General features: G+C 28.4%; 1 non-coding gene across 1 annotated transcript; it reads right to left on the reverse strand.

Moving 5' to 3' along the window:
• Positions 1–1,359: 1,359 nt before the first annotated feature.
• On the reverse strand, positions 1,360–1,432 carry TRNAF-GAA. The gene has a single exon. It is a non-coding gene; the product is annotated as a tRNA-Phe (tRNA).
• Positions 1,433–6,000: the final 4,568 nt, after the last annotated feature.

Raw genomic sequence — 6,000 nt, forward strand, 5'->3', positions numbered from 1 at the left:
CTCAAGTATCAGGGGAGGGTTCTGGTATTACCTTTTCTAGTATCTCTCCCACTACCTTGAAGAGGAGGTAAATCCCATTACCACGTTGCGTCACCTATTCTTGCGGAGGCTCTTGCTATGAGGGATGCCTTGCTTCATGGCCTCGCGCTTGGATTCACTTCAATCTGGCTACGATCAGATGTTCAAGCGCTCGTCACGACGATCACCACGAAACGGAGACCGACAGAACTCTACGGCGTCTTGTCGGACATCGATTCGATTTCTTCGTTCTTTTCTGTTTGTCGATTTTCTTACATTTCTAGATCGTTAAATGGGCCTGCGGATTCGATTGCCAAGGCCCACCTATGTAATGTCCCGTTGAGCTAAACTCATGTTCCTTTAACTTATTCAAGTTACTTGTTGCGCAAAAAAAGATCTGTCCACTACTGGACTATTTGGACATCACCCGCCAGTTTTTGCCTGCTTTGACATATCTATAATCCTCTGGCTAAAAGAGCTTTTCTATGAGATTGTAATACTAAGCTCCATATTTCTATATTTGAACCGGGAAAACTCAATATCAAAACATGTTTCTCCCCTGCTATAGAACAAATTTCTTAAAAGCCTTGAATGAATCATGCCTCCTTGTTACATCCTTCTTCATGTAGCCCAAGTGGCAATCAGGTTTAACTTGCTACTTCCTTTCCGGACATGCATTCTAACTACCTTGAGTTTGGTAAGGACACAATCACTTTAGCAATGAAACCAACAATATACAATGTCGAATCCAAATCTCTGGGACTTGCAAGTCCAACCCAATTTTGCATCTCAACAGAGAAAGAAGCCAAGCAACAGGATGCACAAATTAGCATGCCTATCTCAGTTACAATCATTTTCTCAAGATACTATTATTCTTTCCCTCAGGTATAACTGCTTTCTCCATTTCTTATTATGCATGTGCCAGCTCAGTCCTTCTCATGTGACCTGTCACCAGCTTATGTGATGATCATATCAGAGTTCATGAAAGATATCAACCAAACCGCATATATTGATTTGTCTGGTCAAACCTTCATTAGTTATATTGATACTGGCTTGCATTCTTACTATAGTGAACCTCAAAATCTAAACTAGTAGTTTAGATCTAAGTCTGTGTCTGCACCACAGTTTTAAAGTTATGAGAAGATTCAGTTCCTACTAATTGATCTGACATATCAATCTTAAATTTCCCTAGTGTAGTTGTTGTCCTTCAAGTTTTGAAGGATTTCTTTTGAGATGAGCTTTGCGATTATCCTTAGTTACATAAATCAAAGAGCAAGAGAATTGATGTACAGCTCACAACTTGAGAGTTCAGTAGAAAACAATTAAAAATAATAAAAACAATGCGGTGAGCGTGGATCGAACACGCGACCTTCAGATCTTCAGTCTGACGCTCTCCCAACTGAGCTATCCCCGCTTTGTGTTTTATCGTTTTAGATTTAGTATTTTGACGCATTTTAAAATATTACTTGCATTGATTAACCAAGATCTACAAAAGTAAAATATATTTCCTTGTCCAGCATCAAAGATAATGGTGTAAGGAATAGTCCATACTGAACTGCTGTCGATTTTGTTTAGATCTTCAGGCTCTGCTCTTCGAGAATCTACATCGTCTTCTTTAATGGTGGAAGCATTTTTGAAGGACGCTGAAGCAGATGTAAATTATGTAATGAAAGACAAAACAGATACATAACTTTAGCAAGCTAGAGATGCCAATCAATGCCTTTCACGTCCTTGACACCTGCCCTAAATTAGTTAAACGTTATGACAAAAAGTACCTTTGAGACTGGCGACAACCATCAACTTTGTTTGCACTTGAGGAACCATTGGGTCGAGTGGATCTCTATAGTTTAACTGTTCCTGCACAAACAATGATGCAACTCAATGTAAAGATATAGAAAGTATATATTAGTCATCCTAAGATTATGCACTATAACTGCTCTCTCTTTAGTGCTGTATATTAGCTTTCCTTATTCCTCTTTGTACTCTGATATATATGTACCTATTACGTGATAATACAAGACAAGAAATTCCATAACCTGATACTCAAGTTGATATTATATTCCTTCCCACTATCTGCAAAAGTTAGTTTGATTTGTTGTTACTTTTGCTTCTTGCATTCACAAACTATGATATTCCTGGTAAAAGAATTAATGGACTAGTTTGATAGTTTTTTTAAAGATACAATTGCAAAATGCTGTTGCATTTTCTACGTTCAAACCTGTTGGTTGTGGCTTATTTGGTCCTTCATAATATAACATTATTACTTCTTACTGCAACTAAAGCAAAAAAGAAAAACAAACTCTTGCGTTATCAATTGGATACTAAAGGTTTGATAATTCTATGATTTATATTAATAAGGAAAATACCAGTATCTTGTTCTTAAACCTTCGACAACCTTACTGGAGTTCTCAATAACTAGACAGTTGGTTTGTGGTTCTTGTATGCCTATTTGTTGTGTGTGATTCGAGCCGATTTTTACTCTTCTATTCAATTTTATTTTGGTTTAATCGAATTCCGTTATAGAATCAAACCAAAGTTAGTTCAGTTTTAAGTTTTGGTGTTATGTACCTTTTTGTCTCCAAACTCAATTGGAAGCAACCAAAATGAAAAGACCACTACAGGTTCTTTTGTACATCTTTCCCCGTTTATTTTATAACATATATAAATATTTGGTTTTTATTTTTATTTTATTATTTTCATTAGTTTAAATTTATATGAAGAATTATATGATGTTGTGATTAGTATGTATATATAAGTAATAGTTGGTTTTATTTTTTTAGCGATCATTATTGTTAAATAAATTTTGTGGTAACAGAGTAATTTATTGATTTAGGATAAGAATTTTTCGATTAGAACTAATATTGTCAGATATTTGGTATTGGTATTTTTTACAAAGAAATAAAAATAATTATATTGCAATGTTATACGAAATATTGTTTACTTTTTAACAGTTATGGACTTAATTTAAAAATGAATATTTTTTAATATTTGTAATCATATAATTAAGTGTCATGTAAAAAAAAATATTAGTATATAAATTAGATGGTGTAATATTATATACTTGGACTTGGATCAAATTATAAACAGAGATGAGTTTAAGATTTTTCCTTATAGCTGGGCCAGATTTGCAATTTTCCATAAAGCCCTGTTATTAGATTTACTAAAACATTCTTATCTATGGAAAATTTCACTATATTGAAAATTAAACTGATTTTAAGATGGAAATTTTTTTACTTGATAGTCATTATAAACTTTAATAAATAAGAGATGAGTGAGAATTCAGAGGCGGCCTTGGACAGAAGCAAGGGAAGCAGGTGCTTCCGGCCGCCACTGAATATTAACAATACCGGCCACATAATAACGTAAATTATTCAATAGGTCAAGTGGTAATGCTGAGTTTTAATGCATAGGAGGTGGAAAGTTCGACATATACTATTGACATTGTTTTAAATTTTTTCTTCTTCTTATAAAGGTGAACTAGGATAAGACCCGCGCCTTGCGCGAGATTAAGTCATTATTTTTATTATATTTTGGAGAATGAAACAATAGTTTGGTTTCATTTGGATTACGGGTGTTCAATCCGAATATCGGGTTGGTTTTGGTTCGGTTCGGTTTTTTTCGGTATTTGGTTAGTAAAATATAACTAATATTCTAAATTCATATTTACTTTGACTTTAGTCTTTCACATACTTTTGAAAGATTTCAACTGGACGACTAAATTGATCAGCCAATCTTATTGCTTTAAATCATTAGTGTTTATATATATATATATTATTTAGTTTGAATATTTATTAAATAAAAATTCATATGCGTTATATTTTATGATCATTTGTAACTTATTATAACAAAAAAAATAATCTATTGATCACAAAATTTTCAGAGTGGGAATATTCAAATTTCTAATAATATATAGACGTTTTCAAAAATTCAAATATAACATATAAGAAAAAATATAAATGTTTTTATTATATATTTAATGTGATTTTTTAATATCTTTCAATAATATAAAATTAAAAAAAGAACTAAGATACCAAAATTGTTATCAAATATTTATTATTCATAATAATTAATTTTCATATATACGTTAATCATATTAGGTAATTTCGTAGCTTCTAATTAAGGAAAGTGCAAAAAAAATTTTGGTAGATTATTTATCAATTCGATAGTTAGTTTAATAAAAAATATAATGTAAGTCGAGATGGACCAACCTATTTTTCTAAGAATAGTATATTTTATATAGTCATTTATTAAATGAGAATTTATAATCATACAGTTCTATGATCATTCATATCATTTTATAACTGAATATTTAAATCATCGATAACAAAAATTTCAATGTGAAATCTTTAATAAGTTTATAATTTATAAATGTTTTTGAAAATTCATTGAAAGTTTTAATATTAAAATATTTATGTAATCTTATGGTATATAGTATAATCTATATATATATATATATATAAATATATATGTTTTATTATTAAATGATATTTTTTACTCATATGGTTTTAAAATAATGTGTAGATAATATTAAATACAAGTTCATATTAATACAATTTTATGATCATTTGTAACTTATTATGACAAAAAAATAATCTATTGATCACAAAATTTTCAGAGTGTGGATCTTCAAATTTCTAATAATTTATAGACGTTTTGAAAAATTCAAAATATAACATATAAGAAAAATTATAAATGTTTTTATTATATATTTAATGTGATTTTTAAATATATTTTAATAATATAAAATTAAAAAAAGAACTAAGATACAAAAATTGCTATCAAATATTTATTATTCATTATAATTAATTTTCACATATACGTTAATCATATTAGGTAATTTCGTAGCTTTTATTTAAGGAAAGTGCAAAACATTTTTTGGTACGTTATTTATCAATTCGATAGTTAGTTTAATAAAAAGTGTAATATAAGTTAAGATGGACCAACCTATTTTTCTAGGAATAGTATATTTTGTATAGTTATTTATTAAATAAGAATTTATAATCATACGGTTCTATGATCGTTCATATCGTTTTATAACAAAATATTTAAATCATCGATAACAAAATTTTCAATCTGAAATCTTTAATAAGTTTATAATTTATAAATGTTCTTGAAAATTCATTGAAAGTTTTAATATTAAAATATTTATGTAATCTTATGGTATATAGTGTTTAATATATATATATATATATTTATTTATTTTATTATTAAATGATATTTTTTACTCATATGGTTTTAAAATCATGTGTATCTTCTTATAATAAAAATGTTAAACCATTGATCATTAATTTTTAACATAATAATTTTAATAGTTTTAGTCATTTATTGTCGTTTTTAAAAATTCAAAATATAACATATACGAAAAAATCTAAATTTTATTTTTATAGCTAATTTGATTGTTTAATTTATTTTAATAATATAAAATTAAACAAAAAATGATGGAGGAGATATACATTGTTATCAAATCTTTATTATTAAACTCATTAATTGTCATATATATATTAGTCATTTATGGTAATTCCGTAGGTTTTATTTAAGGAAATAAAATATCATATCATATCATTATATCATATAGTTTGACCAACTTATATATCTAACAACATATAAAAATCGAATGTGGACCTACTTACTTTTAATTGAATGTAATTGACTACCTAATTGAGTGCCACCTATGCATTGGGGCCTCTTTTAATTAATACAAAATTGAGGTTACATCTTTTCAAATGTTCCTCAATTAATATATAAGGGATATAAATAGGCCACATTTTTTAGATCTGCTTCCAGCCCAATAATTGTTAGGACCGGCTCTGAGTGAGATATGGTCTTTTTTTATTGGCATAGATGGTGAAGATGTCTGTATTTATAGCAAAAAAAAAACTATAGATAGAGTATGTTTAGGATCTTTATAGAAAATTTAGTGTATTTTAGAAACAGCAAAAAATTGTAAAAATAATAGAAAAAAAATTGTAAGTAAATCTTTAA

The sequence above is a fragment of the Brassica napus genome, chromosome A10 (genome assembly GCF_020379485.1).
Source record: "Brassica napus cultivar Da-Ae chromosome A10, Da-Ae, whole genome shotgun sequence".
NCBI classification, from domain to species: domain Eukaryota; kingdom Viridiplantae; phylum Streptophyta; class Magnoliopsida; order Brassicales; family Brassicaceae; genus Brassica; species Brassica napus.